Source organism: Heterodontus francisci, chromosome 27 (assembly GCF_036365525.1).
Source record: "Heterodontus francisci isolate sHetFra1 chromosome 27, sHetFra1.hap1, whole genome shotgun sequence".
Lineage (NCBI taxonomy): Eukaryota > Metazoa > Chordata > Chondrichthyes > Heterodontiformes > Heterodontidae > Heterodontus > Heterodontus francisci.
In genome coordinates, this window is record NC_090397.1 from 51,930,597 (window position 1) to 51,957,338 (window position 26,742).

General features: G+C 47.0%; 1 protein-coding gene across 4 annotated transcripts in view; it reads left to right on the forward strand.

Annotated features, from left to right (window-relative positions):
• The first annotated feature begins 14,861 nt into the window (after positions 1–14,861).
• Positions 14,862–26,742, forward strand: part of LOC137384820 (golgin subfamily B member 1-like) — an 87,356-nt gene continuing 75,475 nt past the window's right edge. For all 4 annotated transcript variants that reach the window (XR_010977668.1, XR_010977669.1, XM_068059345.1 and 1 more), the window contains exon 1: positions 14,862–14,913. The gene's annotated coding sequence lies outside the window, so the exon portion shown is untranslated. The remainder of the gene's footprint in view (positions 14,914–26,742) is intronic.

The window sequence follows — 26,742 nt, forward strand, 5'->3', positions numbered from 1 at the left end:
TAGCCATTTGCACCATTTCTCCAGTGATTCTGCTAATCTCCGCCTGTACACCCTGCTTAGTTTAGTACTGTTAGATTAGCCTTTTGGAGATTATTAATAGCAATTGGATAAACTAGACTATGCCAGGTGGATGTTACAGACAATCAGACACTGAACGATCAGCTATAAATGAAAACGCAGTCACCCTCGGTCAATGTACAATCTCTTGTAAATGGGAGTTAAACTCAGCTAATCCGTTACATAGCAAGATTGGAAATTCCAAAACCTTGAATTAGGAGCGTAATTCCCAACTCATTTTATTTATTTAGAGATACAGCACTGAAACAGGCCTTTTGGCCCACCAAGTCTGTGCTGACCAACAACTACCCATTTATACTTCTTTGGGCCTCCTTATCTCGAGAGACAATGGATACGCGCCTGGAGGTGGTCAGTGGTTTGTGAAGCAGCGCCTGGAGTGGCTATAAAGGCCAATTCTGGAGTGACAGGCTCTTCCACAGGTGCTGCAGAGAAATTTGTTTGTTGGGGCTGTTGCACAGTTGGCTCTCCCCTTGCGCCTCTGTCTTTTTTCCTGCCAACTACTAAGTCTCTTCGACTCGCCACAATTTAGCCCTGTCTTTATGGCTGCCCGCCAGCTCTGGCGAATGCTGGCAACTGACTCCCACGACTTGTGATCAATGTCACACGATTTCATGTCACGTTTGCAGACGTCTTTATAACGGAGACATGGACGGCCGGTGGGTCTGATACCAGTGGCGAGCTCGCTGTACAATGTGTCTTTGGGGATCCTGCCATCTTCCATGCGGCTCACATGGCCAAGCCATCTCAAGCGCCGCTGACTCAGTAGTGTGTATAAGCTGGGGGTGTTGGCCGCTTCAAGGACTTCTGTGTTGGAGATATAGTCCTGCCACCTGATGCCAAGTATTCTCCGAAGGCAGCGAAGATGGAATGAATTGAGACGTCGCTCTTGGCTGGCATACGTTGTCCAGGCCTCGCTGCCGTAGAGCAAGGTACTGAGGACACAGGCCTGATACACTCGGACTTTTGTGTTCCGTGTCAGTGCGCCATTTTCCCACACTCTCTTGGCCAGTCTGGACATAGCAGTGGAAGCCTTACCCATGCGCTTGTTGATTTCTGCATCTAGAGACAGGTTACTGGTGATAGTTGAGCCTAGGTAGGTGAACTCTTGAACCACTTCCAGAGCGTGGTCGCCAATATTGATGGATGGAGCATTTCTGACATCCTGCCCCATGATGTTCGTTTTCTTGAGGCTGATGGTTAGGCCAAATTCATTGCAGGCAGATGCAAACCTGTCGATGAGACTCTGCAGGCATTCTTCAGTGTGAGATGTTAAAGCAGCATCGTCAGCAAAGAGGAGTTCTCTGATGAGGACTTTCCGTACTTTGGACTTCGCTCTTAGACGGGCAAGGTTGAACAACCTGCCCCCTGATCTTGTGTGGAGGAAAATTCCTTCTTCAGAGGATTTGAACGCATGTGAAAGCAGCAGGGAGAAGAAAATCCCAAAAAGTGTGGGTGCGAGAACACAGCCCTGTTTCACACCACTCAGGATAGGAAAGGGCTCTGATGAGGAGCCACCATGTTGAATTGTGCCTTTCATATTGTCATGGAATGAGGTGATGATACTTAGTAGCTTTGGTGGACATCCGATCTTTTCTAGTAGTCTGAAGAGACCACGTCTGCTGACGAGGTCAAAGGCTTTGGTGAGATCAATGAAAGCAATGTAGAGGGGCATCTGTTGTTCACGGCATTTCTCCTGTATCTGACGAAGGGAGAACAGCATGTCAATAGTCGATCTCTCTGCACGAAAGCCACACTGTGCCTCAGGGTAGATGCGCTCGGCCAGCTTCTGGAGCCTGTTCAGAGCGACTCGAGCAAAGACTTTCCCCACTATGCTGAGCAGGGAGATTCCACGGTAGTTGTTGCAGTCACCGCGGTCACCTTTGTTTTTATAGAGGGTGATGATGTTGGCATCGCGCATGTCCTGGGGTACTGCTCCCTCGTCCCAGCACAGGCATAGCAGTTCATGTAGTGCTGAGAGTATAGCAGGCTTGGCACTCTTGATTATTTCAGGGGTAATGCTGTCCTTCCCAGGGGCTTTTCCGCTGGCTAGGGAATCAATGGCATCACTGAGTTCCGATTTGGTTGGCTGTATGTCCATTTATACTAATCATACATTAATCCCATATTCCCTACTACATCCCCACCATTCTCCTACCACCTACCTACACTAGGGGCAATTTACAATGGCCAATTTACCTATCAACCTGCAAGTCTTTGGCTGTGGGAAGAAACCGGAGCACCTGGCAGAAACCCACACGGTCACAGGGAGAACTTGCAAACTCCGCACAGGCAGTACCTAGAACTGAACCCAGGTCACTGGAGCTGTGAGGCTGTGGTGCTGACCACTGCACCACTGTGTCCCCTGGGATTTGGGCCAATGAACTATTTACCCAGATTATGTTGGTCAATTGTCACTCCAAAATACTTTCTCCCCCAAAGACAAACCCATTCTTTCCTCGATCTAAAATTGCTGATCCCCACAATCGACTTGATTGCTCAACCCATACCCTCTCAAGCGCAATAATAATGTTTCTGTGGTTAGTTCACCACAGCTTACACAGGTCACCAGATGACTCTGATCAGCAAGTCCTCACTGGTCTTGTACTGATTCCCTATCATCTGAGGTCATCACCGAGTGGCTTATGGTTTGAGAGCCCCCTCCAGTGATGGAAATCAAGTGTAGAGCTTAGTGTTCAGTCATTTCCCATGGGAAATGATCCCATAGGTATCTCCTATGGATACACCACTGTTTCAGAGTGACACAATGAATATTGACCCCTGTCTGTGGCGAAGTCTGATTCTATCTGTGACTGTGAACTCACTCTCTGTTAAGAATGTAAAGATGCATGGAATGAAGAAATTTCATTCCACCCATCAAATCCATTCCTTCCACTGACCATGTAGAATCTACTGTATAGAGGTTTCTACACAACCAATTTCATCTACCCAGGAAGAGTTTAACAGAGTTGCTTCCTGCCCCTTTTGAAATACATTAAGATAATCCTCTGAATATCTGTCAATTCCTACACTCTAAATGGTACATTCTCGGAATGATTAAAAAAAAGACTTGCATTCATATAACACCTTTCACGACCACTGGATATCCTAAAGCTCTTTACAGCCAATGAAGTACCTTTGAAGTGTAGTCACTGTTGTAATGCAATAAATATGGCAGCCAATTTGCAAACAGCAAGCTTGCACAAACAGCAATGTGATAATCTGTTTTAATAATGGAGATTAACGGATAAATATTGGCCAGGACAGTGGGGATAACTCCCTTGCTCTTCTTCAAAATAATGCCATGGGATCTTTCACATCCTCCTGAGAGGGCAGACAGTATAACATCTCATCCTAAACATACCGCCTCCACAGTGCAGCACTCCCTCACCACTGCACTGAAGTATCAGCTTTGATTTTGGAGCTCAAGTCCTCGAATGGGACTTGAATCTACAACCTTCTGATTCAGAGGCTCCCAGGTGACAGCAGCTCAGAGCACTGCATTATCTCTGTCTGCATTTGAAAACTTCATTTTTGCCTCGACCTGCACCTGGAACCTTCTGCCCTACCTCAATTTAGATCTAGAACCTTCCATTCTACCTTGATCTTGATCGGGAACCTTCTACTCTTCCTCAATCTGCACCTGGAACCTTCTGCTCTTCCTCAATCTGCACCTGGAACTTTCCGCTCTTCCTCAATCTGCCTTTGGAACTTCCCATCCTATCTCTTTCACACTGTCTTTCACTCTTTGGCAGTCTTTCTATCGCAAACTGTGATGACCAGTACTTATTTCTTCTCTCGACCTCAAACTCTTAGCCTCTTTTACAGACAGGTCCTGTTTTCATCATTCTCACTGTGTCACATTCACATTTGCACTTCACACTGCTTCATTCTTTGTCTTTCTTAGTCTTTAATTTAGTCTGTCTCAATGTCAGTGTCTCTTTGAAGGAAAACATTCCACCCTTCATGCTATTGCTATATGCCCACACCTGTTGTATTTCTCTTTATCCAGTGTTAAGAAGATTGTCAATAGTTTGCCATTAGGTGCCTTTGTGTCATTGTTCTTTTCCCAAAATGTACTAACATTTCTCTGCATTTAACTGCATCTGATTCCTCTTTGTCCATTCTGCCAATTATTACGAGTGCTGCCATTTTTTTGTTAAATTTTTGAGATTTTGTGTTCAAACTGAAAAAGAGTCCATGGATGTTTTTTTAAAAGATGTCACCAGAAGGTTTCCTGGACATGGCTTGTAAACAAGTGTTACGACTAGGTGAGAAAGAGGTCTAGGGTTCCCTTTCAGCCTTCACCTGGTCTTACTGTAACAGGGTTTAATTTTAAACACACCGTGTTTTCAGCTCCCTCTTGGTGAATCCTTGTTCACCGCTTTCCAATTATAAGGCAAAGAAACCAACACAAACAGGCTTTCTTCGGTTTAAAGAAGAAAAGTTGAAATTTATTAAACTTAAACTCTAATTCAGTTGACGCTGACAGATACACGACGTGCCATCGCTAGCACGCATATGCGATACACACATGCAAATAGAGACAGAACAGAGCAGAAGAAAAATAAAGTGGAAAAGTTTGAGGCAATATCTGAAGAGTTTCTGTTATGGTTATTTGAGCTCACTGTAGAGTCCTTGATTGTAGGTGGATCTTGCTTTTTGTTGGGGCCCAGTATTCTTCTTAAAACTTGTTCGCTGTAGGAGACTTTTCTCTCTTGGGGTTCATGTGTCTTCAGTGGATTCAGAGGCTTGTGAGAAAGAGATGGAGCAGATAGGAGAGATCTTCTCAGTCCAGGAGCAACCAGACACTCTTCCAGTTCAAACTGTTTGTACAATTCAGAAAACCCTAGGTTGCCAAGCAGGTTAGTCATGTGACTAACTGGTCTGACCACATCTTGGATTGTATCACCTTAGCAGTCTCTGGAATGCTCCTCTTACACACGATACCTGGTGATCAAAAGTCCATTATGGGTTGAATGTGTCAGGGAATGGTCCTTTGCCCTTCCAATCACCATCTGTTAATATGCAAATATCTTTTCCAGCCACAGCTGATCTGTTTAATAAGTCATTTCTTCACTCCAGTAACAGTTTAAAATCAATGTTCATGACAAAATTAATGTGCCTCATTCTTGGCAGGTGGGGGCCTAGCATGACACAAACCCTTATTGAAAGGCACTTGTTTGCAGATAATTACCTAGTTTGTTTTTTGACTTGGAGAAGATGTTTACAGAGAAGTGACAGGTCAGGAATTATAGGGGTCAGGAGGCTTGATTCTTGTGACATTATTTTGGTTCCCTTTGGACAGTGAGTTGGAATGTGAACTGTTTGGAAGACAGTTGTTTTTTTCCTGGCAAGGAAACCCAGCTCTTGTCTTTCTCTCTCTGAAAGAAACCCTAAATATTCAGTAGGTCAGTCTCCTCTTTCCTCCTGTATTTGAAGAAACCCTGCATATCGAATGTGTGGGAACTGAAACCACTGTTGCCGCATTTCTGCTGTAAAGCCTATCTGAAGCCTCTGTAGCTGCATTTCTTGGAAAGTCTACCCAAACTGATCATCAACATCGCATGAAAAGAACTGTTCTAGGAAGATCTGAGTGATAGCCGTCTGTATGCATTTGGGACGCCAAACCAAAACAAAGGACATCTTCCCATACCTTCTCTTTTTTTCTTCAAGAATGAGCAACGATTCAGTCTAAGTAGTCTTTTTGTCTGTTTTGTTTTAGTAACAGAACTCTAAAACAAAAATTCCTTTTATTTTTCCAGTTAACTGGTGTATGTGTGTGTGTGTGTGTGTGTGTGTGTGAGGGGCTAAGGTAAAAAGGCAACTTTTATATTTCAATATGTGTGTTATGCTTTACTTCATTACTGGTTAAGACTTGTTTTATAATAAACTGATAATTTTGTTGTTTATTAAAGAAACCTGGTTGGTGGGTTTAATTCTGGGCAAAATAGAGTATATGATTGACCGTATCGGTGAGTGGGAAAATTTAAATATATGTAGTGACCTGTGGAGAAGTGGGACTAGAATAAACAGTGCACTCCTCCCGCTTCAGTCGTAACATATAATTGGGGGCTTTTTGCAGGATAAACCCAATGCCGACAATTGTAAGTGGGGTAATAATAATTGAAAAGGGCAAAAAAACAGGTTTCTTGTGCAATAGAATAAAGTTTACTTGACCTGGATGTCTTTAACAGCCGCTGCGACTTTTCTGAGGACGGAGGATGTATCCCTGAGTGATTTGAGGAATTTAACCAAGGCTAAGCAAACAGCATTGGCAGCAAAACTGGGGTTAGAGTTGGAGTTAGAGTTAAAACCAGGAGCTAAGACAGCATACGTAACTGAAGTAGTAGCACAACATTTGCAATTGGAAGAAGGTGGCAAACCAGAGGATAGTGCAGTTGAATTAGCTAAAATTCTGTTACAGATGAGGCAGCTTGAACTTGACAAGGAAAAAGGAAAAGCAATAGAATGGGAAAAACTTGAACTTGAAAGAGAATTGACAGTGAGAAACTTGAACTTGAGGAAAAGCAAAGAGAAAGTGAAAGAGAAGGAAAAGAATTCAAATGAAAAAAAGATGGAACTAAGACAAAGGGGTGGCCCTGACTCCAGTGAAAGCTCTGGTGAGGAAAGATCTGACACCAGCCCAGGACTCAGCAGAAAGCTGTTCAAATTTGTACAAACCCTCCCTAAGTTTGAGGAAAGGGACGTAGAGGCATTTTTCATTTCTTTTGAAAAGATAGCCAAACAGAGGAAGTGACTGAAGGAAAGCTGGGCACTGCTTATGCAAAGCAAGTTGATGGACAGAGTTCATGAAGTTTATGCCATGCTTTCTGAGGAGACTTCTGCAGATTATGCAATGGCAATCATGGCTATTCTCACTGTGTATGAATTAGTCCCTGAAGCATATAGGCAGAAATTTGGCACCTCTGGAGATTGTCTGGGCAGACCTATATAGAATGAGAGGGTAAAGCAAATTAATTTTGATCATTGGATACAAGCCCTAAAGGTGGAGGCCATGTATGAGAACCTCAGGGAACTAATTCTCCTGAAAGAACCCATGTAGAGAACCAGAAGGTTTCAATGGCCAAACAGGCAGCGGAAATTGCTGATGATTATGAGCTTCTGTATAAGCCCAAACTCTTTGTCCATCACCCCCACAAACCCGAGAAGGATAGAAGGTGGGAGGGTGAAAGGAAGGCAAGTAGCCGGGGACAAGAAGGGACAGCTGGGAATGCCCCGGGATCTCCTCCTCAGGCCAGAAAGGAAGATACCGAGGATGGAAGTCAGGTCCGCAAGCCTAAATGTTACCACTGGCACAAGATGGAACATCTTCATGCACAATGCTGGAAGTTGTGGGGTAAACCCATGAGAGTTATTGGCGAACACAAAGCCAATGCAGAGAATGTGGCCCTAACTGAGAGTACAGCAGATCAGGCTGCAGCTCTGACTGCGCTCTAAGGCCAAATACAAAAACCAATGTGAGTGCAGGGGTTGTGAATAAGATACCTGAGAGTTATAGGGAATTCTTGTCAAAAGGAAAAGTAACTTCTTATCCCTCAAGTGAGGCAGGTAAACCTACAGTTGTACTTAGGGATGCAGGAGGCACCCAAACTCTTTTGCTGGGGAAAGGCATAACATTTCCACCAGAGAACGCACAGAATGCTAAAGTTTTAGTGAATGGTATTGGCAGGGAGTATATACTTGTACCTTTGTATCGGGTGTACCTAGCATGTGATCTAATGTCTGGACCGGTAACTGTAGGAGTTGTCCATAGTTTGCCAATAGACAGAGTTGACCTACTCCTGGGAAATGATGTAGCCGGAGCAAAAGTAGTAGCTTCTCCAGTAATCAGGGAAAAACCAAGTGAAGTTAAAGAGACAGAAGAGTTGCAGGAAAAGGTTCCAGGAATTTTTCTTTCTTGTGTAGTAACCCAAGCAATGGCTAAAGAAGTTCCACTGTCGGAGGTAAAATTGGCACCACAGACAGATAGCCGAATATCTGAAACTTTCATTGGGGATTTGAATAATCCAAAGAAAATGTTTCTGACCATGCTCAGCAAGCAGATCCAAAGTTAAATCAAGTGGCGCAATCAGCTCTAACAGAAGCTGAGGCAAAAGGAGTTCCAGAAGGCTATTATATTAAAAATGGGATTCTGATGAGGAAGTGGCGACCTCCTCACTGACCTGAGGATGAAGAATGGACGGTAGTTCATCAGATAGTGGTAACGCCAAAGTATCACCGGGAACTATTAAGGATAGTGCATGGAATTCCTATAGCGGGACATGTGGGGATCCAGAAGACCCAATCACGTATAAGTCAACATTTTTACTGCCCAGGTCTTTCCAAGGACGTGGTGCGGTTTTGTACAACGTGCCATACGTGCCAGATTGTGGGAAAACTGCAACCTGCCATAAAACCAGCATCTCTAATTCCCATACCAGTTATTGGGGAACCATTTAGTAGGGTGTTGATAAACTGTGTAGGACCTTTACCAAAAACAAAAGCGGGACACCAAAATATACTCACTATCATGGATATGGCTACTTGGTTCCCAGAGGCCATTCCCTTGAGAACAATTTCTGCTAAGGTACTGGTAGAGAAGTTAACCCAGTTCTTCACTAGGTATGGATTACCAATTGAGATTCAGTCAGATCAAGGTTCCAATTTTATGTCTAAAATATTTCAGCAAGTTATGGGTAATTTGGGTATAAAACAGTTAAAGTCTTCAGCCTACCACCCAAAGACATAGGGAGTTTAGAAAGGTACCATCTGACCCTCAAAACAATGATCAGGGCACACTGTCATGAATATCCCTATGATTGGGATAAAGGGCTAGAATTTTTTTTGTTTGCCACTAGGGATTCACCTAATGAGTCTACTGGTTTTAGTCCTTTTGAATTAGTTTGTGGACGAGATAAGAGGTCCTCTAAAACTAATTAAAGAAAGGTTTTTGGAATGGATGGATGAATCTTCTGTGCTAGATTATGTATCTATATTCCTGGAACGGCTCACGGAGCTTGCAAAGTGGCTCAAGAGCACTTTAAAGCTTCCTAAGAAAACTATGAAGAAATGGGCAGACAAGCCTGCCAAAACCTGAACATTTCAACCTGGGGATGAGGTTAGTATTACCACCTTTACAGGGTGAACCGTTGCAAGCACAGTTCAGTGGTCCATATAAAGTGGTCAAGATGATTGGTAAATTATTTGATTGACACCCCAGATCGCCAGACAAAGAATCGGCTGTGTCATATCAGTATGTTAAAACAATGTTATCATCGAGAGGAGGATAAGCAAGCACAGGTATGTCAGGTAGTCGGGACAGTGAAGGATGAAAGGGATAGTGAGGATAAGGCAGAAGGAGGCCTAGACAATTCTCAAATTGAACATCCTGCTATCCAGATAGCTAATACTGAATTGTTAGGGAGATTAGACACTATGCTTTCATATTTAGCTGCAGAACAACGAGAAGACCTAACAAGGCTACTTGCAGCATTTAAAAGAGTCTGCAGGGATAAGCCAGGATGTACAACCTTAGCCACATGTGGATGTAGGGGAATCCGTTCCTAAACAGCATCCTTATCGCTTATGTTCAGAGAAACAGAATTTAAATATATGTTGTGACGTGTGGAGAAGTGCAACCAGAATAAACAGTGCATTCTTCCCACTTCGGTCGTAACACAATCTATGTCCACATGCAATTATCCTCATAGTCTGTCATGCTCTCTAATATGAACAGTCGGTTGGTAGTACAGAACTTGAATATTGCTGAAAAGAGAGACGTGTTGCCGAAGCTTTTCGTCTTGCACTCATCAGGCCAAATGCAAGAATGCCAAATTTCAAACGATCACAACAATTTACACCACAGGAGAAAAGGGTGCTGATTTATAGGCTTCGCTCGTGTCGCTTTAAACAGACTCCAGAAGCTGGCTGAGTGTGTCTACCCTGAGGCACAGTGTGGCTTTCAAGCAGAGAGATTCACCATCGACATGCTGTTCTCCCTTCGCCAGCTACAGGAGAAATGCCGTGAACAACAGATGCCCCTCTACGTTGCTTTCATTGATCTCACCAAAGCCTTTGACCTCATCAGCAGAAGTGGTCTCTTCAGACTACTAGAAAAGATTGGATGCTCACCAAAGCTACTAAGTATCATCACCTCATTCCATGACAACATGAAAGGCACAATTCAGCATAACGGCACCTCATCAGATCCCTTTCCAATCCTGAGTGGCGTGAAACACGGCTGTGTTCTCGCACCTACACTGTTTGGGATCTTCTTCTCCCTGCTGCTCTCACATGCATTCAAGTTCTCAGGAGAAGGAATTTTCTTCCACACAAGATCAGGGGGCAGGTTGTTCAACCTTGCCCGTCTAAAAGCGAAGACCAAAGTACGGAACGTCCTCATCAGGGAACTCCTCTTTGCTGACGATGCTGCATTAACATCTCACACTGGAGTGTCTGCAGAGACTCATCGACAGGTTTGCGGCTGCCTGCAATGAAATTGGCCTAACCATCAGCCTCAAGAAAACGAACATCATGGGACAGGACGTCAGAAATGCCCCATCTATCAATATTGCCGACCACACTCTGGAAGTGGTTCAAGAGTTCACCTACCTAGTCTCAACTATCACCAGTAACCTGTCTCTCGATGCAGAATTCAACAAGCACATGGGAAAGGCTTCCTCTGCTATGTCCAGACTGGCCAAGAGAGTGTGGGAAAATGGCGCACTGACACAGAACACAAAAGTCCAAGTGTATCAAGCCTGTGTCCTCAGTACCTTGCTCTACGGCAGCGAGGCCTGGACAACGTACATCAGCCAAGAGTGACGTCTCAATTCATTCCATCTTCGCTGCCTCCGGAAAATCCTTGGCATCAGGTGGCAGGACCGTATCTCCAACACAGAAGTCCTCAAGGCGGCCAACATCCCTAGCATATACACCCTACTAAGCCAGCGGTGCCTGAGATGGCTTGGCCATGTGAGCCGCATGGAAGATGGCAGGATCCCCAAGGACACATTGTACAGCAAGCTCGTCACTGGTACCAGACCCACCAGCCGTCCATGGCTCCGCTTTAAAGACGTCTGAAAACGCGACATGAAGTCCTGTGACATTGATCACAAGTCGTGGGAGTCAGTTGCCAGCGATCACCAGAGCTGGCGGGCAACCATAAAGGCGGGGCTAAAGCGTGGCGAGTCGAAGAGACTTAGCAGTTGGCAGGAAAAAAGACAGAAGCGCAAGGAGAGAGCCAACTGTGTAACAGCCCCGACAACCAATTTTTTCTGCAGCACCTGTGGAAGAGTCTGTCACTCTAGAATTGGCCTTTATAGCCACTCCAGGCGCTGCTGCACAAAGCACTGACCACCTCCAGGCGCTTACCCATTGTCTCTCGAGACAAGGAGGCCAAAGAAGAAGAAGAAGACAACCTTAGCCACACATGATGTGGATGTAGGGGAATCCGTTCCGAAACAGCATCCTTATCGCTTATGTTCAGAGAAACAGAATTTAAATATATGTTGTGAAGTGTGGTGAAGTGCAACCAGAATAAACAGTGCATTCTTCCCACCTCGGTCGAGCACAATCTATGTCTATAAGCAATTATCCTCATAGTCTGTCATGCTGTCTAATAGGTTGGTAGTACAGAACTTGAATATTGCTGAAAAGAGAGACGTGTTGCCGAAGCTTTTCATCTTGCACTCATCAGGCCAAATGCAAGAATGCCAAATTTCAAACGATCACAACAATTTATACTACAGGAGAAAAGGGTGCTGATTTGTCGGCAGGTCGACTTGATTGGCTGAGGCGTTGCCATGGAGAAAGCAATGTGAAACTATAGGCTCCTAAAGCTTCTGGGTAGTTCAAAAAAGGCACCAGGCTTGAACATATTCCTTTTGTTTGCAGAGACGGGTCCCTGCGTATGAGTGTATGTTCCTTCTTGCAAGTGTAAATGAGCCACGTTACGAGCTTGACTGATTATCTTGAATTGGTTGTTAGCGTAGCTATTAATGCACTCAGGATAATATGACAAATGAACAAACTCAGTTATCATTCTCTTTGTGCCTCTGGACAAATAATTTACATAAAGTCCCAGCACAGTTTCTTACGATAAATCACCATGTAGTTCTTGCCAATCTGAAAAATCACTGATCTACCATGTTGTTGGAGCTGCATCCATCCAGGCAAATAGACAGTATTCCATTAAACTCTTGTCCTGTGCCTTGTAGGTGGTGGAAAGGCTTTCGGGATTCAGGAAGTGAGTCATTCGCCACAGAATACCCAACCTCTAATCTGCTCTTGTAGCCAAAGTATTTCACAGAATCACAGAATTGTTACAGTGCAGGAGGCCATTCAGCCCATCGTGTCCACACCAGCTCTCTGAAAGAGCAGTTCACTCAGTTCCATTCCCCCGCCTTCTCCCCGTAACCCTGCACATTTTTCCTTTTCATATTTTTCTGTGGCTCGCCGAGTTAAGCTTCTGATTAATGGTGATCCCCAGGACGTTGGTGGGGAATTTGATTATGGTAATGTCATTGAAGATCAAGCGGAAAAGGTTAGACTCCTCCTTATTGGAGATGGCGATTGCCTGGCACTTATGTGGCATGAATGGGGTGGTAATTGGCCAGATTGGATCAAGTTGCATTTGTGGACAGGTCATACCTGGGCAATTTTCTGCATTGTTGGATAGATGCCATTGTTGTATCCGTACTAGAACAGTTTGGCTAGAGACGCAGATAGGTCTGGAGCACAGGTCTTCAGCACTACAGTCCAGATGTTATCAAAGCCCATTGCCTTTTCTGTATCCAGTGCACAGCTGTTTCTCGATATTACGTGGAGTGACTCAAATTGGCTGATATCCGTGATGGTGGAGACCTCAGGAAGTCAAGATGATCATCCACTTGGCACTTCTGGCAGAAGATGTTTGCAAGCACATCCAACATTATCTTTTGCACTCACTTACTGGGCTCTGTCATTGTGGTTGAAGATGTTCATGGAGCCTCCTCCTCCAGTTACCTAGTTAATTGTGCATCCCCATTCATGACTTGAAGTGGCATTACTGCAGAGTGTTAACCTGATCTGTCTATAGCATGCTGCTTCTGTCGTTCAGCATGCATGTAATCCTGTGTTATAGCTTCACCGGGTTGGCATTTTCAGGTATGCCTTGTTTATGGCATGTTGTTTGACATTACTCATTGAACTGGGTTTATTCCCCTGGCTTGATGGTAATGATAAGAGTGGGGTATATGCCAGGCCATGAGGTTGCAGATTGTAGTGGAAGACAATTCTGCTGCTTCTAATGGTCCAAAGTCTCATGGTTTTCCAGTTTTGAGCTGCTTGTTCTTAATTTATCCCATTTAGCTTGGTGGTAGCATCACACTGTCATAAACAAATGCATCTGTGTCAGGTAGATTGATGATGACAAGGTCAAGTAGCTTATTCCCTGGTGTTGGTTCTTTCAACACTTACTCCAAGCCCATTCTGATAGCTATGTCCTTCGGGACTTGGCCAGCTCAGTCAGTAGTGGTGCTACTGAACCACTCTTGTGATGGGAATTGAACATCCCACCAAGAGTAAATTCTGTGCCCTTACTACCCTCAGCGCTTCTTCCAAGTGGTGTTGAACATAGAGGAGTACTGATTCATCAGTTGAGGGATGACGGAAAGTGGTAATCAGCAGGAGGTTTCCTTGCCTATGTTTGATTTGATGCAATTAGATTTCATGGGTGTGAGAATAAGAAATACTGAAATGTTGTTTCTACAGCTTGTGGAAAATTACCGAGAAGTCATTTCTACACAACATAATGAAATCACTGAAAAAGAGAACTGATAAGGGTATGTAAGTAAAGACCTTGAGACAGTACAGCAGTTAAAAATTGTGCTTAGGCAGAGAAAAGAAAACAGCAAGAGTTAGAACAAAGGATGTAGTGAATAAGAAACTGCCCCACTAAGATAAAGGCTGACAGCTGCAAGTTAAAACAATGGAGAGCCAAATAAGGTAAAACAAAAACAAGAGTCAGGGGCTCGAATGTTAGAGTAGGGGGAGAAGTAAACAGAGGAGGAGACTGTAGCAACCATAGGATAGGTTAGTGTCATAATACGTTATAACCAATAATGTAAAATAAAGGCGTGGACAAATGGATTTGTATTGTATAAACATGAACTGAATATGTTGATGGGTGTGCCTGCTTGTAGGACACCCGATCTTGCAAGAACGTTAAATAAACTTACTTCTTCAGAGTTTGACTTGGTGTAAATTATTATTAAGTGGGCTACGTTTCTCACAATGGGGCTCAGGCGTCATTGTTGTGGACTCCCAGGGCCACTCTCTCTTTACTGTATACCACTGTACTACCACCTCTGGTGTTTCTTTCCTGCCAGGACAGGACATACCCAGGGATAGTAATGGAGGTGTCTGGGATATTGGTTCTCCCTTTCTCTGTCTACCTCCCTCGCTGGTTCTCATTCCTTCCATTTAATTAACCCTGTTTCTGCTTCTAATTCTGTTGTCCATCACTGTTTATCTGACTTTCTATTTCTCTCAGTTTTGAACCTGTTTCTCTCCCTGTTTGTTTTCTAGTTCTCAATTCTCTCTCCCTGTTTAGCCCTGATTTTGTCTCTCTTTCTGTTTCTATTTCCTATACTTTTGGTTTCTCCTTTTTCTGTTACTGTCTTCCTACTTCACTGTATACTCCTGTTCCCTTTAACCTTGCCCTTTTTCTTAATATCTCTACCTTTCTCTCTCTAAATCCCAGTTGTTATGGTAACGCTCCCGGATGTGTTGCCTTGTGTTGAGTTTTGGTTCCGGGTTGCAGTGCTGATGTGGCCGCTTTCGCTGGAGAAGCGGGTGAGTGAGAGACTGGCCAGAGCTTTTGCTACTTGTCCCGTGTCCCAACCAGCTAGTCTGAGACTACGCCGCACCGTGAACCGGCTTCCTGCCGGGACTGGAGTTGTGGCCAAGCCGCGGATTAGAGGGAGGAGTTCGGGCATAACAACGGGAGAGGGAGGCAGTGGGCCCGGCTCAGGGACACCGGGGGCGGATAACGCCCGGATACGAGGGGGGAGGGGGGGAAGACACTTGGACACCAGGGGCCGAGGAGGAGTGGTGTGGGGGCAGGGACAGGGAGAAAGACACCCGGATGCCAAGGGGGAGACACCCGGATACCAAGGGCCGAGGGGGAGGGGAAGACAACTGGATGCCAGAGGAGGAGGAGGGGGGGGGAAAGACACCCGGATACCAGGGGCTGAGGGGGGGGGGGAAGACACCCGGATACCAGAGGCTGAGGAGGAGGGGGGGGGAAAGACACCCGGATACCAGGGGCTGAGGGGGGGGGGGAAGACACCCGGATACCAGGGGCCGTGGGGGTGGGGAAGACATCCGGATACCAGGGACCAAGGGGTGGGGGAAGACACCCAGATACCAAGGGCCGAGGGGGAAGACACCTGGGTACCAGGGGCTGAGGAGGGGTGGGGGGGACACCCGGATACCAGGGGCTGAGGAGGAGGGGAGGGAGGGGTGGGGGTAGACACCCGGGTACCAGGGGCTGAGGAGGGGTGGGGGGAAGACACCCAGATACCAGGGGCTGAGGAGGGGGGGAAGACACCCGGATACCAGGGGCTGAGGAGGGGTGGGGGGAAGACACCCGGATACCAGGGGCCGAGGGGGTGGGGTGGGGTGGGCAAAGACACCCGGATACCAGGGGCTGAGGAGGGGTGGGGGGAAGACACCCGGATACCAGGGGCCAGCACGGGAAACAGATACAGGGGGGAATGCAGATACCAGCGGCCGGGGTGGGGGGACACACCTGGATACGAGGGGCCAGCGGGGGGAACACATACTGGGGGTGAGGGGAACACAGATACCAGGGGCCGGGGGAGGAGGAACACATGGATACCAGGGGCTGGAAGTGTGGGGGGGAACGCGGATACCGGGGGAGGGGGAACATGGATACCAGGGGCCGGGGAGGAGGAACACCCGGATGCTGGGGGAGGAGGAACACCCGGATGCCGGGGGAGGGGGAACACTCGGATACCAGGGACTGTGGAGAGGTGAAAGAATACCCGGATATCAGGGGCCGGGAGTTGGGGGAAACACCAGGATTCCGGATACAGGGAGAGACGCCTGGATACGGGGTGGGGGTTGGGGTGGTGAAGAATGCTTGGATATGGGGCGGGGGGTGGGGTGCCGGGAAGAAAACCTGGATACGACGGGGAGGTGGGGGAAAAAACACCTGGATACGGGGGGTTGGGGGCGGGGGAAGAATGCCCGGACACGGGAGGGGTGAATGACGGAACAACAGTTGGATACAAGGTGGGGGGCAGGAGAAGGAATGCCCAGATGCTGACGGGGGATGGAAACACCCACAGATGGGGGGAGACACCCGGATACCAGGGGCCGAGGAGTAGTTGGGGGGGGGGTGGAGAAAGACACCCAGATACCAGGGGCCGAGGAGTAGTTGGGGGGGGTGGTGGAGAAAGATATCAGTGGCCGAGGAGGAGTGGGGGTGGGGAGGGGAGAAAGACACCCGGATACCAGTGGCTGAGGAGGATTGGGGGTGGGGGGGTAGAAAGACACCCGGATACCAGTGGCCGAGGAGGAGTGGGGGTGGGGGGGGAGAAAGACACCCGGATACCAGTGGCTGAGGAGGAGTGGGGGGGGGGGGGTGGAGAAAGGCACCCGGATACCAGGGGCCGAGTGGGGGTGGGGGGGGGGGGGAGAAAGACACCCGGATACCAGTGGCTGAGGAGGAGTGGGGGGGTGGTAGGGGTGGAGAAAGGCACCCGGATACCAGGGGCCGAGGAGGGGTGGGGGGGTAGAAAGACACCCAGATACCAGTGGCCGAGGAGGAGTGGGGGTGGGGGGGGGAGAAAGACACCCGGATACCAGGGGCCGAGGAGGAGTGGGGGTGCGGGGGGAGAAAGACACCCGGATACCAGGGGCCGAGGAGGAGGGTGGAGAAAGACACCCGGATACCAGGGGCCGAGGAGGAGTGGGGGTGTGGGGGCGGGGGGTGGAGAAAGATACCCGGATACCAGGGGCTGAGGAGGAGGGGTGGGGGGGTGGAGAAAGACACCTGGATACCAGGGGCCGAGGGGGGAGATACCAGGGGCCGAGGGAGGGTGGGGGGGGGGGAGAGACACCCAGCTCCAGGGGCCAGCACGGGAAACGGATAGTGGGGGGAGGGGGGAATGCAGATACTAGTGGCCGGGTGGGGGTGGGGGGGACACACCTGGATACTGGGGGCCAGCGGGGGGAACACAGATACTGGGGGAGAGGGGAACACACGGATACCAGGGGCCGGGGGAGGAGGAACACACGGATACCAGGGGCCGGGGGAGGAGGAACACACGGATACCAGGGGCCGGGGGAGGAGGAACACACGGATACCAGGGGCCGGGGGAGGAGGAACACCCGGATACCAGGGGCCGGGGGAGGAGGAACACCCGGATACCCGGGGCAGGAGGTGCGGTGGGGGAACACGGATACCGGGGGAGGGGGGACATGGATACCAGTGGCCGGGGAGGAGAAACACCTGGATGCCGGGGGAGGGGCGAACACAGATACCAGGGGCTGGGGAGGAGGAACACTTGGATACCAGGGGCCGGGGAGGAGGAACACTCGCATACCAGGGGCCGGGGAGGAGGAACACTCGCATACCAGGGGCCGGGGAGGAGGAACACTCGACCAGGGGCCGGGCAGGAGGAACACTCGGAGACCAGGGGCCGGGGAGGAGGAACACTCGCATACCAGGGGCCGGGGAGGAGGAACACTCGGATACCAGGGGCCGGGGAGGAGGAACACTTGGATACCAGGGGCTGGGGAGGAGGAACACTCGCATACCAGGGGCCGGGGAGGAGGAACACTTGGATACCAGGGGCCGGGGAGGAGGAACACTCGGAGACCAGGGGCCGGGGAGGAGGAACACTCGCATACCAGGGGCCGGGGAGGAGGAACACTCGGAGACCAGGGGCCGGGCAGGAGAAACACTTGGATACCAGGGGCCGGGGAGGAGGAACACTCGGATACCAGGGGCCGGGGAGGGGGAACACTTGGATACCAGGGGCTGGGGAGGAAGAACACTCGGATACCAGGGGCTGGGGAGGAGGAACACCCGGATACCAGGGGCCGGGGAGGAGGAACACTCGGATACCAGGGGCCGGGGAGGAGGAACACTCGGATACCAGGGGCCGGGGAGGAGGAACACTCGGATACCAGGGGCCGGGGAGGAGGAACACCCGGATACCAGGGGCCGGGGAGGAGGAACACTCGGATACCAGGGGCCGGGGAGGAGGAACACTCGGATACCAGGGGCCGGGGAGGAGGAACACTCGGATACCAGGGGCCGGGGAGGAGGAACACCCGGATACCAGGGGCCGGGGAGGAGGAACACCCGGATACCATGGCCCTGGGGAAGGGGAGCACTCGGATACCAGGGACTGTGGGGAGGTGAAAGAACACCCGGATATCAGGGGCCGGGGACTGGGGGAAACACCAGGATACCAGGGGCCTGGGTGGGGAGAGACGCCTGGATATGGGGTGGGGGTTGAGGGGGTGAAGAATGCGGATACGGGGCAGGGGGTGGGAGAGGACACGAACATTTGGATGTGGGGTGGGGTGCCGGGAAGAAAGCCCAGATACGGCGGGGGGGTGGGGGAAAAAAACACCTGGATACGGGGGGTTGGCGGCAGGGGAAGAATGCCTGGACACGGGAGGGGTGAATGACGGAACAACAGTTGGATACAAGGTGGGGGGCAGGAGAAGGAATGCCCAGATGCTGACGGGGGATGGAAACACCCAGATATGGGGGGAGGAGGCAGGGGGGGGGAAAGACACCCGGATACCAGGAGCCGAGGAGAAGTGGTGTGGGGGGGTAGAAAGACACCCGGATACCAGTGGCCGAGGAGGAGGAGGAGTGGGGGTGGGGGAGGCGGTGGGGGGGCGGAGAAAGAATGGCTGGATACGGGGGATGGGTGGTGGGGAGAAGGAAGAAGGCCCGGATACAGGGGGGTGGTTGGAGGAACTCCCAGAAGTTGGGGGGAGTATTCCAGGAGACTGGAAGGCTGGTGGGGGGGTGCGGTGGAGGCACCGGATATGGGGACCTCTAGGGATGGGGGAGGAACCACTGTGCCTTGTGGATGGCGAGACACCGATACCAGGTCTGCTCGGGGTGGGGTGGGGCGGGGAGGTGGTGGAGGAGAGACACTGGATATCTAGCGATATCTAGTGACTCCTGGATACCAGGGCCTGGGGAGGGGGGCACCAGTCTCAACTGTGGGCTCAGTGCTATCACCCCTGCCACTGAACCATATATTTATTGACTGCATCCCGCTTCCACTCTCCACAATTGCCTGCACTGGTGAATGATTAAAGATCATCTGGTCTGGAATTGCTGGAAATGGGAAATAAGGGAAAAATGCTAGAATCCCACAGCAGGGCAGTCAGCATTGGAGAGAGCGAGAGGAAAAAAAAGCAGGTTGATATTTGGGTGAGGACTGTGCGAATCCATGTACGGTTTCACCTGAAACACTATTCTGCCATTCCTTGGTACAGATACTGAAGGAACTGCTATGTATCACCAGTGCTGTAATTTAAGGTGCTGTAATTTAAGGTTTAAAGTGATTAGACTGAACCGCAGACACTCACAATCTGGCCTGGAATGGCAGCGGTTCTCTCACTGTTCACTGCTCTGTTGTAAATTCGATAGTTTATTATAATATAGTATTTGTGACTGAGGCTATCACAATTCATCAATGTCCAGACTACAGTCGTTTTTGGTTCTGGTCCTGGTATAGCAAAGGTCATGAGTTCAAATCCCATCAGGGCAAATTATGAAACTGCAATCAGTTTATCTGTGAATTTTTGAGCTGACACTAGGAAAATGGCCTTTGAAGCTGCCAGAAAATCCCAACTCTTTCACTTTTGTCAAGGACCACAGAACTACTATATCCTGGAAATTTAAACACTTAATCAAGAAGCGCTTTGGATAGCTAAATTAAGCTGCATATAAGTGATATCAGTACGATGGGCCGAGTGGCTTCTTTCTGTGGTGCATGATTCTATAAGAGAAAATTGTTGTTGCTGTGTATATTGGTTTCTCACTCAGAAAAGTGCCCTGTGACTGTTTGCTGGGATAATGCAGAAATGTGTTGCTCAGGCATTCAATTGCAATACTGCTAAGTGTAGAAATCCATAGGATTTGTCCTGGGATATTGATCTGCAGGAAATCACTTGCCGTGGGTATAATCGTACTTCCAGTGTTATGTCAGCAAATCCTAGCGATATTGTAGACCATGGGAGAGATTACAATTATGCCAGTACACTCATGGGAAACAGTCTGTTTCAATTTTGTAGAAGTTTAACTGAACCATTTTATGCATATGATCAACTGCTGTTTCACACATTTATACAGTGTGTATTTAAAACTCAGCATTGAAAAACTGGAATTTTTCTGTCCTGTTCTTATTACTCCAAATGATCAGGCAGTTGCGTTGAAACCAGAGTTCGGAAGGAATGAATTGATACGTGTACTAAAACTGGAGCGATAACACCATTACGCTGCACTGAAATACTGTAGATATCACTGTTTCTCGCCCTTTATCCCTAGCTTCCTTCATAGAATTGCATAGAATATACAGCACAGAAACAGGTCATTCGGTCCAACTAGTCTCCGCTGGTGTTTATACTTCACATGAGTTTCCTCCCATTCCAGCTACCTCATCTCCACCCTTCAGCATATCTTTCTATTCTCTCTTCTGCCATGTACTTGTCTAGTTTCTTTTTGAAAGCCTCTTTTACTCTCAACCACTTGCTCTGCTAGCAAGTTTCACATTATCGCCACTTTCTGAGTAAAGAAATTTCTCCTTATTTCTCTTGGATTTATTTGTAACGATATTGTATTTATGATCCCTAGTTTTGGATTCTCCCACAAATGGAAGCATTCTTCCCACATTTACCCTTCCCAATCTATTCATAATTTTAAAGACCTCTGTCAGGTCTTCTCTTTTCTGAAGGAAAAAGCCCCAACCTGTTAAATGTTTTCTGTATTTTCTGAAATCTGTAATCTCCCAGTTCTGGTATCATCTTTGTAAATATTTTTTGCACTTTCTCCAGTGCTTTTATATCTTTTTTCTAGTCTGGAGACCAGAACTGTACACAGTACCCTAAGTGCAGCCTGACCAGAGTTCTATTTAAGTTGAACATAACTTTTGAATTCTATATTCCTAGAAATAAATCCCAGTGCTTTGTTAGCATTTTTATTGTTTTGCTGACCTGCAATATTGTTTTTAATTATCCATTCATCTGTATTCCTAGATCTTTTTGCTCTTTTGTCCCATTCTATCTCTTATTTTCTGAGGTGTAGGTATTGTTTCTATTTTCCTACCACAGTGCATCACCTTACATTTATCTGTGTTGAAGTTCATTTCCCACTTAACTGCTAAGTTTGCAAGTTTTCTTCAGTCACCAATCTAACCTGTTTTTAAATATTGACATTCTCTGCTTCAATTATTAATGCCGGTAGTGCATTCCATCGCCTCACAACCCTCTGTGTAAACAAAAAAGTTCATCCTTCTGTCAGTCATAAATCTTACATTTAATCTTAGATTTATGTTCCCTCATTTGAATCAGCTAAAAACAGTCTGTTTCTGTCTAGTCTGTCATAATTGCAAACACATCCATCAAATCACCCATACTCTCCTCTGTTCTAACAAAAACAAACCCAGTTTCATTTTTGTATTCGTATTTCCTCATGCCAGATAGTGTGCTAATGAATGTGTGCTCTACTGTCTCTATTGCTTCTATATCACCCCTATTGTGTGGAGTCTAAAACTCCCGCAGTGCTCCAAATGTAGTCTTACTGAGGTTTGAAATCGGTTCACTGATACGTCTAGAATTTTATACCCTATACTGTTACTATGAAACCCAGTATTCCATTAGCTTTTTTATGGCTTTGTCTATTAGAGGTTTCTGCATTAGATATCTTGTGAGCTTGAAACTACAAATCCCTCTGTTCTTCCACATCACTGAGTTTACTTCCACAATTATTACTTCGCTTTTAAAACCAAAATATACGTCCTCACTTTACAGGCATTGAATTCCATTTGTCAATGTACCCCTTGTACCTTTGTTTGGTCTTTGGAATCATTTACAATGCCTCCTATTTTATTATCATCACAAAATGTGAACAGCACTCATTCGAGCCCTATAGGCAAATCATTGGCATACATAGGGAAAAGAAGAGAACCCCCGAGACACAACAACCAACTTCCAACCACACTGACAAACTGCTCTTTACTCCTACTCCCTGTATTCTTCCTTCTAATCCGTTTTTAATCCAATTTGCTACCCACTCCCTAATTCCATTCTCCAGTAGTTACCTATGTGGTTTTCCGATTTAACAATTCTCTTTTTACTGATTATATTTGTGGAATATTGTACCATTCTTTTAAATCTGTTTTATTTTTGTCGTATCAATGATCCCTATATGCCCTCTTCAATTTTTGTTTGATTTTATTAATTTTGTTTCAGAAATTTGACATCGCCTTTTTAATATATATTTATTCGGCAACTTTTCCATTTCTTTTTTAAAATCATCCCACTGTTAGAAACATAGGAACATAGGAGCAGGAGTAGGCCATGCAGCCCTTTGAGCCTGCTCTGCCATTCTAGATGATGGCTGATCATCTACCTCAACGTCATATTCCTGCACTGTCCCCATATCCCTTGATGTCGTTAGCAACCAGAAACCTATTGATCTCTGTCTTGAACTTACTCAGTGACTGAGCTTCCACCACCCTCTGGGGCAGAGAATTCCAAAGATTCACCACCCTCTGAGTGAAGAAGTTCCTCCTCATCTCAGTCCTCAATGGCTTGCCCTTTATTCTGAGATTGTGTTCCCTGATTCTGGACCCCACAGCCAGGGGAAACATCCTTTCTACATCTACCCTGTCTATCCCTTTAAGAATTTAGTGAATTTCTATGAGATCACCTCTCATTCTTCTAAACTCCAGAGAATACAGGCCCAGTCTCCTCAATCTCTCCTCGTAGGACAATCCCACCATCCCAGGAATCAGACTGGTGAACCTCTGCTACACTCCCTCCATAGCAAATATATCCTTCCTCAGGCAAGAGGACCAGAACTACATACAGTATTCCTGGTGCGAACTGACCAATGCTCTATACAATTGAAGTAAGACTTCTTTGCTCCTGTACTCAAATCCTCTTGCGATAAAGGCTAATGTACTTTTTACCTTCCAAATTGCTTGCTGCACCTGTATGCCGGTTTTCAATGACTTATGAACAAGGACACCTAGGTCCCTTTGGACATCAAAATTTTTCCAACCTCTCACCATTTAAGAAATACTCTGCACTTCCGTTCCTCCTACCAAAGTGGATAACTCACACTTATCCACATTATATTCCATCTGCTATGTTCTTGCCCACTCATTCAGACTATCCAAATCCCCTTGAAGCCTCTTTGCATCCTCCTCACAACTCTCATTCCCACCAAGTTTTGTGTCATCTGCAAACTTGGAAATGCCCCAATTGGTCCCCACACCCAAATCATTGATATAGATTGTGAACAGCTGGGGCCTAAGCACTGATCCTTGCAGTAACCCACTGGTCACAGCCTGTGAATGACCCATTTATTCCTACTTTCCATTTTCTGCCTGTTTCTCAATCCATGCTAGTATATTAACCCCAATCCCATGCGCTTTAATTGTGCTTACCAAACTCCCATGTGGGACTTTGTCAAAAGCCTTCTGATAGTCCAAATACGCCACATCCACTGGTTTCCCTTTATCCACTCTGCTAGTAACATTCTCAAAAAACTCTAACAAGTTCATCAAACATGATTTCCCCTTCATAAATCCATGTTGACTGTGCCCAATCAGATCATTATTTTCTTAGTGTCCAGTAATCACATCCTTTACAACAGATTCTAGTATTTTCCCTACAACCAATGTCAAGCTAACAGGTCTGTAGTTCCCTGTTTTCTCTCTCCCTCCTTTCTTAAACAGTGGGGTTACATTTGCAACCTTCCAATCTGCAGAATTTATAGAATTTTGAAAGATGATCAATGCATCCACTATCTCTGCAACCATTTCTTTCAACGCTCTAGCGTGAAGATCTTCAGGACCCAGGGATTTGAATGGACAGGAAGGACCTGTTTCCCCTGGCGGGGAGATCAGTTACCAGGGGGCACAGATTTAAGGTAATTGGTAGAAGGCTTAGAGAGGACATGAGGGGAATGTTTTTCACCCGGAGGGTGTTGGTTGTCTGGAATTCACTGCCAGGAATGGTGGTGGAGGCAGAGACCCTCAATTCTTTTAAAAGGTACCTGGACATGTACCTGAGGTGCTGTATCCTGCAGGTGAAGGGTAGGACCAACAAATCCAAGGAATCCTGGATGTCAAGGGATATAGAGGATTGGATCAGGAAAAAAAGGAGGCTTATGGCAGATTCAGAGAGCTGAAAACAGCAGAGGCACTAGAGGAGTATAGAAATTGCAGAGGGGTACTTGAAAAAGTAATTAGGAGAGCGAAGAGGAGACATGCAAAAACACTGGTGGAAAAGATAAAGGAAAATCCTAAGGCATTTTATAAGTATATTAAGGGCAAGAGGATAACCAGGGAAAGAGTAGGGCCCTTTAGGGACTAAAGTGGCAATCTATGTGGAGCCAGAAGACATAGGTGAGGTTTTAAATGATTACTTTTCATGTGTTCACAATGGAGAAGGACGATGTAGGTGTAGAGATCAGGGAGGGGCATTGTGATATACTTTAACATATTAGAATTGAAAGGGAGGAAGTATTAGCTGTTTTAGCGGGCTTACAAGTGGATAAATCCCCAGGCCCAGATGAGATGTATCCCAGGCAAGAGCGGAGATAGCAGGGGCTTTGACACAAATTTTCAAATCCTCTCTGGCCACAGGAGAGGTACCAGAGGATTGGAGGACAGCGAATGTGGTACCATTATTCAAGAAGGATAGCAGGGATAAACTAGGTAATTACAGGCCGTTGAGTCTAACATCAGTGGTTGGGAAACTACTGGAAAAAATTCTGAAGGACAGGATTAATCTCCACTTGGAGAGGCAGAGATTAATCAGGGATAGTCAGCATGGCTTTGTCACGGGGAGATCGTGTCTAACTAACTTGATTGAATTTTTCGAGGCGGTGACTAGATGTGTAGATGAGGATAAAGCAGTTGATGTAATCTACATGGACTTCATTAAGGCTTTTGATAAGGTCCCACATGGGAGATTGGTTAAGAAGGTAAGAGCCCATAGGATCCAGGGCAATTTGGCAGATTGGATCCAAAATTGGCTTAGTGGCAAGAGGCAGAAGGTAATGGTCGAGGGTTGTTTTTGCAAGTGGAAGCCTGTGACCGGTGGTGTACCACAGGGATCGGTGCTGGGACCTTTGCTGTTTATAGTGTACGTTAATGATTTAGACGTGAATATAGGAGGTATGATCAGTAAGTTCGCAGATGACACGAAAATTGGTGGTGTCGTAAATAGTGAGGAGGAAAGCCTTAGATTGCAGAAGATGGGCTTGTAAGCTGGGCGGAGCAGTGGCAAATGGAATTTAATCTTGACAAGTGTGAGGTGATGCATTTTGGGAGGACTAACAAGGCAAGGGAATATACAGTGGAAGGTAGGACCCTAGGAAGTACAGAGGGTCCTTGATGTACTTCTCCATAGATCACTGAAGGAAGCAGCGCAGGTAGATAAGGTGGTTTGTAAGGCATATGGGATATTTGCCTTTAGTTGAGGCATAGAATATAAGAGCAGGGAGGTTATGATGGAGCTGCACAAAACACTAGTTAGGCCACAGCTGGAGTACAGTGTACAGTTCTGGGCACCACACTATAGGATGTGATTGCATTGGAGAGGGTGCAGAGGAGATTCACAAGGATGTTGCCTGGGCTGGAGCATTTCAGCTATGAATAGAGACTGAAAAGGCTAGGGTTGTTTTCCTTAGAACAGAGAAGGCTGAGGGGGGGACCTGATTGAGGTATACAAAATTATGAGGGGCATTGATAGGTTAGATAGGAAGAAACGTTTTCCCTTAACGGTGGGGTCAATAACCAGGGGGCATAGATTTAAGGTAAGGGGCAGGAGGTTTCGAGGGGATTTGAGAAAAAAAATTTTCCCAGAGGATGGTTGGAATCTGGAACGAACTGCCCGAAGAGGTGGTAGAGGTAGGAATCCTCACAACATTTAAGAAGTATTTAGATGAGCTCTTGAAACGCCATAGCATACAAGGCTATGGGCCAAGTGCTGGAAAATGGGATTAGAATAGTTGGGTGCTTGATGGCCAGCACAGACACGATGGGCCGAAGGGCCTGTTTCTGTGCTGTATGATTCTATGACTCATTCAGTCGCTTGAGCCTGTTCTAGCATTCAGTTAGATCATAGCTGATTTTTATCTCAATTCTATTTACCTGCCTTTGCTCCATTCCCCTTGATACCTTTCCCTAATAAAAGTCCATTGATCTCAATGTTGAAAATTTCAAGTGAGCACCAGTATCCTCAGCTCTTTGGGAGAGAGTTCCAGATTTTCACTACCCTCTGTGTAAAGAAGTGTTTTGCATTGAAGGGGGTTTTAATTTGGCGATGGCTACATCCCTTGGGTTGGAAACAGGTGGCTTTGGTCTACAAGGGCATGTCTCGATT